Here is a 12,055-nt window from a genome sequence, read left to right on the forward strand (position 1 = left end):
ACGGCTATCTCGGGAACCGATAGAGCTACAGCGCCGCGGAAAAGCGCATTCGATAGCCCTTTTACAGACCTTTCTGAGTAATGTTCTCAGATTTGACCTCAGGTCAACAGTTTAGCCTCCAGAGGGCAAAAACTCCAAAAATAGCCGTTTTTACGAAAAACGTTTTTTCGGCAATACCTTTTGACTCAAAAGAGCTATGACATTACTTTTGCCAGCATCGTGTTCCTCTCGTCGAGACGCGTCGAATGAACTATAATTTGACCTTGAAAGGTCATTTTAAAAATTTGACCTCAGGTCAAGGTCATGACCTGACCGGAAAAGGTCATGTTGCATATCAGTCGATCCGCAACGTCGAGCCGAACACATCTAAGGCGTTTTCAGCGCTCTAGCACTCCTCTATCAGAAGTTATCATCGAAAAACTTAGATTCTGTTCGTGACCTGAGATGACCTCGGGGACATAACGAGGGGTCACAGTTGCCATTTTCTGGTTCAGTGTGTCTATTTTACCTACATCTCGATGTTTGAGAGTGTCTAGAATAGCGTTCGTGCAAAACAGACGCTTTTCAATTTTCTCCCATTGACTTATAATGGAGAGGCCGCAAAATTGACCTGACCTTAGGTCACCGATATCAAAATTCAGAGATATACATTTTATAGATAGTGTTGCTCTAATCAATCGCTGATAGTTTCAAGGCAATCGTTCAGTCGGTGTAGCTATGACGAGCGTTCTTATTTTTTCTGAGGTGAGGTCACTTGGCGTGACCTGGTGACCTGACCTAAGGTGACCTGGGTCTGAAATTTTCACAACATGTGCGGAAAAGATGCACAAACAGGTGTGCCAAAAACGGCGGCGCCCCCCCCCCCCTTGCGAAAAACCGCAAGGGGGGGGGGGGTTAGGGTTAAAAGGTAGGAGGTTCAAACTTGCACACCATGTGTAAAATTGATGAGGTTATAGTCATACCAAATTTCGCGGCGCTACGCGCCGCGGTTTTCCCGCTATTTGCGAAAAACCTCAGGGGGGGGGGGCGGATATCCGCCCCCCCCGTCGGTGCGCGGGTTAAGTTTGCTGGAGCCAGGATTCGCGAATCTGATACCGTCAGAAACCTTGGACTTGTGATTGACAAGAACTTGACGTATCATGAGCATGTCAATCACGTCGCATCGAAGTGTACGGGGGCGCTGCTAGCACTCAACCACGCCAGACATGTGTTGCCACCATTCACACTGAAGCCGATCGTTACCTCACTTGTCGTATCCACACTGAGATATTGTATAGCCATCTACGGGACATGCGGCGCCACTGAACTCAGTCGTGTGCAGCGAGTAGGTACTGAATTGCAGTGCGCGAGTAATAAGCGGGCGCCGGAAGTACAGTCATGTGACCGATGTGCTGAAAGATTTGAAGTGGTTGAGCGCGACAAACCTAGCCCGTTATCACAGAATATGTATCGTGCGAACCATTCGACAAACAGGACAGCCGACGAATATCGCATCCAGGCTGGAAACCGCAGACGATCACGGCCATAACACCCGGTACGCACAGCGTACCGGGTGTTATGGCCCGGTCTACCTCGGATACGCACCGAGGCGGGTAGAAGGCAGTTAGTGTATAGCGGTGCCAATGCATTCAATGAGTTCTGTGCGACGTATGATGGCCAGTCGTCCTTTAAACGAGCAGCCAGGGCGCACCTGCTGGCGACCCAGACATAATCGCCATAGTTAACGGTGTGGTGAATCTTCCCGATGATGACGTGAATTTCTGATGTAGTTATGTATGATGAGTGTGTGTTCTCCATCTCCCGTTTTACCATTTCCACGTGCGTTGGTGAAAAGCCGCATGAGAGCGGATTCGACGTGAATAAAGCCTGAAACAGACTCTTTCCGCAGTCAGGAAATCGCATGCGAGAGCCTATTCAAATACATGGAAGCACGCTCGCATCAATCGCACGCACCTCCCGCAAGCGATTGATGCGAGAAGAATTATAATGTATTTGAATAGGCTCTCGCATGCGATTTCCTGAACGCGGAAAAAGTCTGTTTCAGCCTTAAACGAACTTGAACTTGAACTTGATGGCGCCGGAGCCGCTCCCGGCGGCCGCCGAGCTGCCCGACAGCCCGCCGCCGGCACCTGAACCGACCGTGCAGCTGCCGGACCAACCGGACACAGCTGGAGGCGGACGACGCCGACGCCGACCATGGCCGCGCCACCGCCTCCGCCTCCGCCGACGGCCATCCACCAGCAGCAGCAGCATTACTGGGCGCCACCCCAACCGGAGTGGCCGGCGCCACCGCCCAGCGGCTGGGGGTGGCCGCACCAGGCATTCGGAGGCGGAGGGTGGACCCAACCTTACGGTGGGTACGTCCAGCCCGGAACGCCGCCGCTGGCACCGCCGCCGCCGGGACCCCCGCCGGGACCGCTGGCACCGCCGCCGCGGGGACCGCTGGCACCGCCGCCGCCGGGACCGCCGGGACCGGCGATGCAACCTGTACACTCAAGGACGAGCAAGTGGCGCCGCAAGAAGCGGGTGGAGGCAGCGGCGGCCCAGCAGGGCCTCACGCCGCACCCGCTGGCGGTGGCGCTGGCTGAAGCGGAGGCCCGACCGGCCAGGGCCTACCGATGCCGCCAGTGCGGCGAACAGTTTGATACCCGGCATGCGCGGCACAGTGGGAGTGTGTTCTGTCCCGCCCGGGCGCCGGCTGGCCAGACTCGTGAGCAGTGGCTTGCTGAGAGGCGCGCAGCAGGCCGGCGTGGGCAGTGAAGGACAGTGACAGTTTTCAGTTTTAGAGGTGTTTTCAGTTTTATGTTCACAAGTCGTGGCGTCCAGTCTTTCTCTTTCGTCACGTTCATGCGCGTCCTTGATTGTAGCGTGGCGTCCAGTTTGTCACGTTCATGCGCGTCCCTGATTGTAGCGTGGCGTCCAGTTTGCCACGTTCTTGCGCGTCCTTGATTGTAGCGTGTAGCGTTTAGCACGGACCCACGACGTCATCCTATCTACCTAAAATAGAATACTTAGTATAGTAAAATGGGTACATTGATGTATATTATTACAGCTATGTTTTATGTCATGCGCATGATTTCATGTTGTGCGTTTACTTGTATCATGTAGGTATACTCTTGGGTATACTGGTACTTGTGTATGTATCTTGTTTAGTTGCACTTGTGAATGTCAATCACTAAACCAACACTCCACTAGACTAACTGCCCCAATGGGCCAATGCAAAGGTCTACGAAAACTTCAAAGGAAAGGGCCAGCAATTGGTCTGGCAAGAAAGGCCAGCAAAGGGGCCAACCCAAACTCAAAAGGGCCAGCAAATGGGGCCTGTAAATAAGGCTTGCAAAGGGTCAACCAAAACTCAAAAGGGCCAGCAAATAGGGCATGTAAAAAAGGCCAGCAAAGGGCCAACATAAGCTCTATGACGAGCTGAACTGAGTGCGATGTTCGTTTCCAGAACACCGTGGACAGCGACTACCTGCCGGGCTTCGCCGAGGTGGACCGGCTGGCCGCCGAGCTGGTGGTCATCAGCGGCCAAGGTACAGCTCTCCAGCGTATTAGTGGTAGGTCGCTCGGCGAGCAGGGGGGGGGGGGCAACTAGTTCCGCCTCTGTATCGGTCACCCTTTGCTCCGCCCAGTTACGTAAGAGTGTACTCCACCCCGCATAGTAGCGTGGGGAGGGGAGGATTAGAATGGTGGCATGTGTAGAGCCTAGAATCGGTTTCCACCGCCACACTACCGCCCAGCGACATGGAGCGGGGTCAGTGACCAAGGCACGAGGAAAGGTCAGAGGTGAGGTATGTAATTGTACAATGTGAAATGTTGTGTCTCCCTGCCCACTCGGATACCACTACCAGTCGCTGCGTCTCAAACCGGGCGTGCACCCGACGCCGGCCAAGATGTGGCGAGTGCAGCTGCACTGCCCATTTTGAGCCGCCCCCCCCCCCCCCCCACCCTAGAAGCAAGTGTCTTGCTGGGGAGATAAATTGTGAATGATGTTTATGTAACAAGCGGCTATTACCTAATTGGTCGTGTCATCACCCAGCACTGGGGAAACAACGACAACATTCAGAACACGACGACCACACCGCCACCCACACAGGCGACCACACCGCCACCAACACAGGCGACCACACCGCCACCCACACAGGCGACCACACCGCCAATCACACCGACGACCACACCGCCACCCACACAGGCGACCACAACGCCACCAACACAGGCGACCACACCGCCACCCACACAGGCGACCACACCGCCACCAACACAGGCGACCACACCGCCACCCACACAGGCGACCACACCGCCAATCACACCGACGACCACACCGCCACCCACACAGGCGACCACACCTTACCCTCACAGGCGACCACACCGCCACCCACACAGACGACCACACCGCCACCCACACAGGCGACCACACCGCCACCAACACAGGCGACCACACCGCCACCCACACAGGCGACCACACCGCCAATCACACCGACGACCACACCGCCACCCACACAGGCGACCACACCGCCAATCACACCGACGATCACACCACCACCCACACAGGCGACCACACCTTACCCACACAGGCGACCACACCTTACCCACACAGGCGACCACACCTTACCCACACAGGCGACCACACCGCCACCAACACAGGCGACCACACCGCCACCCACACAGGCGACCACACCTTGGTCGATGGTCCGTTGTTCACATTGACAGGACAGGTATTGTTCACATTGACACGCGGCCAAGAGACGAGCCAGATCAGAGGGGCGGAGAGACTTGTCCTTCGTGATAAAGGCGGTAACAGAGACCCCAACACGGCCGACTAAAGTCCGCCGCATACTGCAAAGGCCAGCATCGATACCACGCGCGTACACAAGAGAACAAGCTCTAGCTCTCTTCGTGGAGTTTCGGTGGTCTCTGGGTGTATGTTTCACGTTTCTTGAAACAAACTGTATACAGACGATAGCAGATAACTTGCAATTCAAACTGTGAGTGAACATCCGTTCATTCTGTGTATGTGTAATGGGTTCGATATTGACTTGCATCCCCGTAGTAAGATGCAATAATGTAATGGGTTCGATATTGACTTGCATCCCCGTAGTAAGATGCATGTGAGAAAATAGGCCGCGTGATGCTAAAGAAAATGAATGCGGCTGGTGATCTCGTGGAAAATGGAGTTTGACATTCTGGAATATATAACGATCGTGTGAAAAGCATTTGACATGACTATGATAATTTAACGAACGATTAAGCATAAATACCGACTCGAGACGAACCCACTTCAGTGGTGGCAGCGGCGGGATGATTTTGTCCGCTAACGTATCTGTACAAAAATGCGACCGAGTTACCGAGCCTACTCACACACTGTCCTGTAAAGGTGAGTGTGACAGTGAGCGGGGGCTGACCGGTATGGTGGAGCGTGCCGCAGAATTCGCGGACACAACGGATCTGTGTGTGGCACGTTTAGCCGTCACCGTGAAACAGAATACTGTACCCGTCAGGCTCAGCAATCTGTCAGACAAACCCGTCACGCTGTACAAGGGAACAAAAATCGCAGATTTTGAGTCACTGGACGAGAGCGAGTTCTGTGATGGGGCAGTCGCCGAATCAGAGTTTCGTCCGGACCAAGCTGTGGCACACCTGGAGGAGCCATCAAAGTCAGAGTTCTCGGCCCTGCTCACAAAGTACCGGGAGGTCTTCACCGGACTGGGACGCACCCATGTCGCCGAACACAAAATTCCGACCGGAGACCACCCACCCGTTTTTCAGGGTCCTCGACCTGTACCAGGTCATCTAGCTGGGGAGGTCAAATCACAGCTCGACGATTTGGTGGCTAAAGGGGTGCTGGAGCCAGTATCTGAGTCCGAGTGGGCTTCTCCGCTGGTTCTGGTTAAACGCGCGAATGGGGGTCAAATCCGAATTTGTGGAGACTTCCGACGATTGAACAGCATTACAACCCCCTCTGTCCAGGTTATACCCCGTATGGACACGTGTCTACAGAGACTCGCCGGCGCAGTATACTTTACATCACTGGATTTGAAAAGTGCCTATCACCAGCTTCCAGTGGCTGATCAGGACAGAGCTAAAACCACTATCGCGACGGAGTTTGGCCTTTTTCGGTATACCACAGCTCCGTACGGAATTCAGGGCATTCCACATTCCTTCAATCGGGCGCTCAGGCTAGTGCTGTCTGATGTACCTCCGGAGACGGCCATTCAGTATTTTGATGACGTCATGATTGTGGCAAAATCCTTGGATGAGATGCACACCAATTTGGAAGCGGTCCTCGCAGCACTGCAGAGGTCCGGCCTGACGGTGTCGCTGAAGAAGCTACAGCTGTGCCAGAAAGAGGTCAGTTTTCTGGGTTTCAGGGTCAGTGCGGCTGGAGTGCAATGTGATCCTGAGAAGATCAGGGACATTCAGCAGTGGCCCGCTCCGACCAATCCTAAACAGGTCAGAGTGTTTCTGGGCTTGTGCGGCTACTTGCGTCGTCACATCTGTGGATACGCAGCACTGGCTAAGCCACTGACGAAACTGACAGAGAAACACCGCCGCTTTAGCTGGGGACCAGAGGAGCAGGCGGCGTTTGATCGGCTGAAAGCAGCGCTGGTGTCTCCTCCAGTCCTCGCACTGCCGGTGTTCAGTGACGAGTCGCCCCCATTCACCCTCGATGTGGATGCCAGCGGGTCTGCCCTCGGAGGATGCCTGATGCAGGGTGACAGAGTGATTGCCTATGCCAGCCGTGCTCTGACGAAAGCTGAGCGGCAATATAGCGTCACTAAACGCGAGCTACTGGCCGTAGTCTGGGCAACCAACCACTTCCGCCAATACCTTCTCGGCCGTCGGTTCCTTTTGCGAACTGACCATTCCGCCTTACAATGGCTGTTCAACATGAAGGACCCCACGGGACAGCTGGCTCGCTGGGTGCTGCAGCTGTCAGAGATGGAGTTCGATATCGTGCACCGCCGTGGCGCTCTGCACAATGACGCCGACGCGCTGTCGCGGTATCCGCACACAGCGGCCGATCCAGAGCAGCGCTATCGGTGGGTCTGTGTCCCGGTCGCAGATGACCAACTGAATGACGACACACTTGAATCTGCGGCTACAGCGCAAGCTGGCAGCGACGACAGTCATTCCCAGGTGCGGGAGGTACCACCCCCGGTTTCCACAGCGGCTGCTGTGACCACGGCAGGCACAAGTGCCAGTGTGACCCCTGTCACCATGTCCGAATTCCAGAGAGAACAAGACCGAGATGAGGGCATTCGAGAGATGCTGGTGTGGAAAAAACGAAGGCAAAAGCCGAGGACCGGCCAGCTGCGCTCGCCGCAAGCTGTTCAGCTTCTGAGAGAGTGGAAGCGTCTGGTAGTTAAAGGTCCGGTTCTCTACAGGCGGGTGCAGCCTCTCAGAGACGCGCCTTTGTGCTTGCAGATCGTCGTGCCGCAGCATTTACGACACGATCTGATGGAGTCCCAGCACAGCGGTCTCGGGGGTGGACACCAGGGAGCCGCGAAGCTGGAAAGCGCGCTCCGTCGCCAGTTCTTTTGGCCCGGCATGCAAGCTGACGTGAAGACGTTCTGTCAGCAGTGTGTCATCTGTGCGCGCCGAAAGGACCCTCCGCACCCACCGAAGGCTCCGCTCGGGTCTCTGCAGGCGGCAGAGTTCTTCGACCGGCTGGATATTGACATAATCTCAGGATTGCCTACCAGTGAACCACATGGGTACAAATATGTCCTGACGTGCATCGATGCCTTCACACGTTTTGTTTGGGCGTTTCCACTGAAAACGCAGGAGGCGTCAGAGATAGTCGAAGTGCTGATGGATCGGGTCGTGGGATCTTTTGGTGTGCCCAAAACAATCCATTCTGATCAGGGTAAGAACCTGGTAGGAAATGTCACAAAAATGTTCTATGAACGACTGGGCATAACACAAAGCACCACGACGGCCTACCATCCTCAAGGAAACGGCTACTGTGAGCGCAGCCATCGATTTCTGATGGATACGGTGGCTAAGCTGACCGCAGAGGAACAACGGCAGTGGCCTCGCTTCCTCAGCGCCGCGGTGCTGGCTTTCAACGCCAATACCAACGCTGCCACTGGCCTATCGCCGTACGAGTGTGTGTTTGGCCGACCTGCGCCACTGCCAACCGCACTGCGTTATCGCGCCGTCATTGATGGTGGTGGCGACTCGCAAGGCCAGCGAGTACCCCGAGACACTCTGGAGTATGTGATGGGTCTACAGCGTACCCTCACGCGCACAGATCAGCAGCTGCACGCAGCTAGCGTTGCCGCGCACGATAAAAATAAGATCAAACACGACGCTCGCCTCGTCGAGCATACGTACGCCCCGGGTGACCTCGTATGGCTGCGTCAGAATTCAGTTAAGGCAGGAGAAGCGAGAAAGCTCTCTTCCCGATGGACCGGACCGTACAGAGTGGTGGAAAAACGACGGAACTGGACGTACAGGATAGTGCGTGAGGAGGGCGTGACGCAAATGACGGTGCACCATAATCGACTTAAGCCGTGCCATGCGCGCCGTCCAGAGCATCCCCACGGGGCTACCCCGGTTTACCCAACCCGGGTGTTTTGCCGCAGTCAGCCTCCGGTTACTCAGCGACAGGATCCAGCACCCCAGTGTCACCTCAGAGGGAACGGCCGTGCCTTGACTGGCGACCAGACCGTGAACGATCCCGCGTCCCATGAGGGACCTACTAGTGAGCACGGCCGACATATAAACCCATCCCGGCAGCAGACAATTGGGAGGCCAACTCCAGGGGTGTCACATCTGTCACGAACTCGGTCAGGCCGCTTGATTCGGCAACCAGACAGGCTTTAGTGGCCACTTGTGCCTGTCATACGCCGCACAGACAAGTGATGGCCCTATACCACGTTAGTTTGCCTCTGTTTGTGTACGAGTATGCTATGTGTGTTCTGTGTATGCCATTTTTCTTGTCTCAAGCCATTTTTGTTTCCGGGACGGAAACTTTTGTCCGTGGGGGATAATGTAATGGGTTCGATATTGACTTGCATCCCCGTAGTAAGATGCAATAATGTAATGGGTTCGATATTGACTTGCATCCCCGTAGTAAGATGCATGTGAGAAAATAGGCCGCGTGATGCTAAAGAAAATGAATGCGGCTGGTGATCTCGTGGAAAATGGAGTTTGACATTCTGGAATATATAACGATCGTGTGAAAAGCATTTGACATGACTATGATAATTTAACGAACGATTAAGCATAAATACCGACTCGAGACGAACCCACTTCATATGTGTGGGTATGCATGGCTAGCGTAGTCTATGTAATACTAGGGTGACCGGTTTTGCAAAAAGTTTCGAAAAGTTTTGCTCCCCAGGTCCAATCTAACGTATTTGCGGGTGCTGATCACGAATCCGGCGGAAAAAATGTAAAATTCGAATTTTTTTTGACCGCCCCGGCTCTTTGAATATTTCCGGTTTTCTCAATTTTTGCATGTTTTTGAATAATATGATGAATGTAATGAAAATTTTTTAACAATGTATCGCTAAATGCATGTACCAGTCGATTCGGCATACAGCGGCGTCGAAATCGGCACGCCGCCTGCTTCACCGGCCTCGCAGGAAAGCATAAGGCTCGGAAGGTTTGCGTTAGTTACCCGATTCTCTCCATAGATGGCGCTGGCGTAGCCGCCCGCCGGCCGGTCGTTGCCGTGCCGTTCACAGCCCCGGCGGTCACTTGCGACCGTCGTGGTCGTTATGCTACGTCTATCAAAGCACGACAGAAATGCTTACTTCATTTTTATGTTACTTCAGACACATTTTAGACCTAATGTTGAATTGGATAAATGACTATCGTGCATTGGCGAAATAGTGGAGTGCGTTCGGGAGCCATTTACAATAGCGAGGAACGTAGGTGGATTGATCTGAGTAACACATGACACTGCGTTCACTGTTGATATGAAGTTTATTCACACTATGTAGTCGGGTGACATGAGAACAAAGTGACTAACATACCTTGTGTACGACACATGGATGAAGCTAATGCTACTTTTTCATTTTGTTTCGGTAGGCCCATTTGTTCAGAGCGTAGCCGTCCTGTCGGTCTGCGCCTGTTACAGCAGCTGTGACTGATTCGGTGGTCAGCTTTACAGCCCTTTCGGTGGATTGGGTATGGCAGGGGACCCCCGTTTTAAGGGGAGTCTGTAGAAAGTCGCGCAACTCATCCTCGCTCATGTGTCGTACACAAGGGGGCTCAATGTCTCGGCCCTCGTCAACCGCTCGCTGCACGTTAACCAGTTCCATATAGTTGTTCGCTTGAACGTTAATTTCCGGCAGCCGGAAGTGCCGAATGGGCTGCTGCTGTGGCGGTGGGGGTGGCAGCTTTGGCGGCGGTCGTGGCGGCGGTGCCGGCGGTGGTGGTGGTGGTGGTGGTGGTGGTGGTGATGGCCGCCGCCGTTTCAGACGCCGCTGCTGCTGTTGTGGCGTCGGCGGCGGGGGCGGCGCCGGTACCTATTACATGTCTGTAGAGCAGCCCTCTGACGAGCTGTGCCTGCTGGCACGATACATAGTTTGTGTGTATGTGCCCGGTATAATTTGCATCAAACAGAAATCGGACGTGGTGTATGCACCCTCTCACGTGTGCCAGCAGCTGCGCCGCCAGCGGCTGAACTTCACTGGCGAGTCGCTGGCGTGCATGCAAAGTAGCGTCGAGAGGAATGCTTACATGGCTCATGAGGAAAATGTGCTGCTCGCCATGCTCGGCGATAAAAATCATGGCATTAGGGCAGATGCAGTCCGCATAATCCGGAGCATTCGTCAAAAAGGGCAGCGACAGGAGCAGCCGCCGTTCCCGCCCCCGCCACAGCAGAAGCAGCGGCGACAGAGGCGGCGGCCATCGCCACCACCACCACCGCCACCGCCACCGCCGCCGCCGCCGCCGCCGCCACAACAGCAGCAGCGGCGTCTGAAACGGCGGCGGCCATCACCACCACCGCCGGCACCGCCGCCACGACCGCCGCCAAAGCTGCCACCCCCACCGCCACAGCAGCAGCCCATTCGGCACTTCCGGCTGCCGGAAATTAACGTTCAAGCGAACAACTATATGGAACTGGTTAACGTGCAGCGAGCGGTTGACGAGGGCCGAGACATTGAGCCCCCTTGTGTACGGCACATGAGCGAGGATGAGTTGCGCGACTTTCTACAGACTCCCCTTAAAACGGGGGTCCCCTGCCATACCCAATCCACCGAAAGGGCTGTAAAGCTGACCACCGAATCAGTCACAGCTGTAACAGGCGCAGACCGACAGGACGGCTACGCTCTGAACAAATGGGCCTACCGAAACAAAATGAAAAAGTAGCATTAGCTTCATCCATGTGTCGCACACAAGGTATGTTAGTCACTTTGTTCTCATGTCACCCGACTACATAGTGTGAATAAACTTCATATCAACAGTGAACGCAGTGTCATGTGTTACTCAGATCAATCCACCTACGTTCCTCGCTATTGTAAATGGCTCCCGAGCGCACTCCACTATTTCGCCAATGCACGATAGTCATTTATCCAATTCAACATTAGGTCTAAAATGTGTCTGAAGTAACATAAAAATGAAGTGAGCATTTCTGTCGTGCTTTGATAGACGTAGCATAACGACCACGACGGTCGCAAGTGACCGCCGGGGCTGTGAACGGCACGGCAACGACCGGCCGGCGGGCGGCTACGCCAGCGCCATCTATGGAGAGAGTCGGGTAACTAACGCAAACCTTCCGAGCCTTATGCTTTCCTGCGAGGCCGGTGAAGCAGGCGGCGTGCCGATTTCGACGCCGCTGTATGCCGAATCGACTGGTACATGCATTTAGCGATACATTGTTAAAAAATTTTCATTACATTCATCATATTATTCAAAAACATGCAAAAATTGAGAAAACCGGAAATATTCAAAGAGCCGGGGCGGTCAAAAAAAATTCGAATTTTATATTTTTTCCGCCGGATTCGTGATCAGCACCCTCAAATACGTTAGATTAGACCTGGGGAGCAAAACTTTTCGAAACTTTTTGCAAAACCGGTCACCCTAATGTAATACACTA

The sequence above is a fragment of the Amphibalanus amphitrite genome, unplaced genomic scaffold, assembly GCF_019059575.1.
Source record: "Amphibalanus amphitrite isolate SeventyFive unplaced genomic scaffold, NRLGWU_Aamphi_draft 000158F_arrow, whole genome shotgun sequence".
Taxonomy (NCBI): Eukaryota; Metazoa; Arthropoda; class Thecostraca; order Balanomorpha; family Balanidae; genus Amphibalanus; species Amphibalanus amphitrite.